This window comes from Otolemur garnettii, unplaced genomic scaffold, assembly GCF_000181295.1.
Source record: "Otolemur garnettii isolate 467f Iridium unplaced genomic scaffold, OtoGar3 scaffold00033, whole genome shotgun sequence".
In the NCBI taxonomy this organism is placed as follows: domain Eukaryota; kingdom Metazoa; phylum Chordata; class Mammalia; order Primates; family Galagidae; genus Otolemur; species Otolemur garnettii.
This window is the reverse complement of record NW_003852428.1, coordinates 12,824,494-12,827,244: the sequence shown is the minus strand read 5'-3', so window position 1 is coordinate 12,827,244 and position 2,751 is coordinate 12,824,494.

Sequence of the window (2,751 nt, the reverse complement as noted above, 5' to 3'; positions counted from 1 at the left end):
TACAACACTATCTCCACCAATTCTGCAGTCTGTGCTAATAATGTATTCATCATTCCTCGCAGGCCACTTAGCCTCAAATTTCACAGTGTAGGAGGAGAAGTCCCCAGATGGCATGGTCACCCCAGGAGTCGCCTCTCTTCCTGCAGTTCTCAGAATAACTCTAAAGGCAAAATCCCAAGATGAGGAGGAAAGGGCCGCAGCAACCCCGGCTCTGCACTCCTTCCTCCCAGTACAGGGTGTCCAGACTGCTGTGGCTGAGCTCTCCGCATTGCCTCTGACATATTAAAAAAGAAAAACAGGCAAGGGTGTTTGGGGCGTCTTTCTGCTGCAGCTTGATATAGGAAATGCAGAGACTAGGCAACCGCCCTGGGGGACCAGCTGCCCGAGAACCCTAGACGTCCGTTTTCATTCTTGCTGCCGGTCTGTGAGTAAGGAGCATGCACTGTCTGGCTTAATGTGTGAATGTTCTGTCTCCCCAGACTCAAGTGCTAGAAAATCTTTGCACACATTTCCAGGATTTTATTATGGCAAGGGCAGACTTCTCATATGGAACTTCCAGAGTGAGAGAATTGCTAATGTGGAGACCAAGACAGAGGATGACAGACAGAAGACAGAAGTAAGAGGTTTACACCTGCTATGTTATCCTAAAGAAAGGCAGCACATTAATTTGTTTCTATCAAGCTGGAAGGAATAGTTCCAACAGAACGCTGAAAGCTGGGTTATGGCACTAATATATGAATTCAGCATTTATCATCAGTGGCATAAAAACAGATACATCAAATCAAGTTTATGGATAATTTGACATTAAGATGGAAATTCTGCAAGTAAAGAATGAGGATCCCAACTGATGTTAATATGCTGTTACAAATAACATGATTTTAAAAGGATAGAGATACTTAAGTTCTGGACTTGACGCAAAACTAAGGCAGCAACAAGAACAAACACAATGCCTGAGCAAAACAAAATAAAAACTAAAGACAAAAGATATAATGGACACATACACACACACCCTGACTACGTCCTATTAACTATGCGACTTAGAAGAAAGGGTGTAAGAAAGAACATAGAGATGTGTTTCTAAAATAGTTTGTGTAAATAAATTACCACTTGCATTTCAGGGCCACAGTGCCAGAAGCAAAGTGAGGATTAAATAACTGTTAGAATGAAGGCTTCTCAAGCAGATTGAAGTTGGACAGAGCAATAGTGCAGCACATAACCATTGCGGACCGTTGCAGGCGTTCTGCAACTGAGGAGCTCTTGTTACTTAGTTACAGAGTTGCAGAAGAGCTCTTGTTACTTAGTTACTGATAGTTACCGTCCTGTATCCATTCATCTGTTACATAAAGGGCTGCTGGAAAGTATCCACTGTTAAGTGTTTTCCATAGTAGGTGACTGTGTACTTCTCAGACAACCCTCGTATTTTGATTTAAAGGTTTTTAATCTTTGCTGCCATTCAGAGTTTTATAAATATACTAACTTATTGTCATATCACATGAGGAAATAAGAAGCCATCCATTTTACACAATTGTTTAGGAGCAATATTTGGTGCTAAAAGTCTGGCGAGCCCACCACAGTCAAGTCCTCTCAAGTGCATGGAGAATGATTGTAAACCTCTTGAAAGGGAAGTATTTTGCCCACTATTGTAACTATCACAGATAGGAACACATCTGAGTGGATGCGTAACACATAAAACTTGAAATGCTGTTGATATTTTCAACACATCAACACCAAAGGACACTTAAAACTACAACACAAAACAGGAGTGAGAGGCAACACTTTCTGAACACCTGACTGATTTCTAAAATATCTCTGAGTGTTTATATAACCTCCCAGGTAAGGATGGCCAATTAAATGATGGCTTAGGTAAAAATCAGGACCTCTTCACATAGTATGATTTTGCATGAACTTTTCTGCAATGCATTCAGTTTCAAGGAAAACAGGTAGCAATTGTTATAAATTGCCAGACTTTATTTGCTAAATAAATGAATTGAATGAGAAAATTTGTGGAATGCACAGTTTTAAGATTGTCACATGGAATCTAAGAAGTAAATAAGCTGGAGAACAGTAAACTATGTTGATTTGATAATTAGGTAACTAAACACAAAGGTAGAATTTATTAATTATCTTAAATATTGCCCATATATTCTTCTGATATTTGAATTATATGTTGTAAACTAAGAGATAAGACTATAATACTTATAATATCACCTTAATTAATATTTATAAACACATTAAAAGTACTTAGTTGCAAAATATATATAGTAGAAATGTTGTATATTGCAGAAATTTGGTAAAAACTACTAGATCAAAGGCCACATCAATCGTTCAAAATCATGTTGATAGTAAATAGCCTAGATAAGTTTTGATGAAGACAGTCTCTGCAGTCATCTTCTACAAAAGTATAATCCAAATATAAGCATAGAAAAGAGTCAAAGTCTAGTAAAGGCACATCCTATGAAAGATTTGACCACTACTTCTGAGTCTGTCAAGGCTTCCAAAAACAAAGACATTCAGAGGAACCATCACAGCCCGGAGGAGCCTGAGGGGATATGGCCAGTGAATACGACGTGATGTTTTAGATAGGAACTTGGAACAGGAGGAAAAAATAGACAAAACCTGAGGAAATCTGAATAAACTACCCACTTTAGTTAGTACTAATTCACCAATATTGGTTCATTAATTGTATCAAATTTACCCTTATAGCGTAAGTTAATAATAATAGTTGAACTCTATGAGGGAATATTTGTAAAC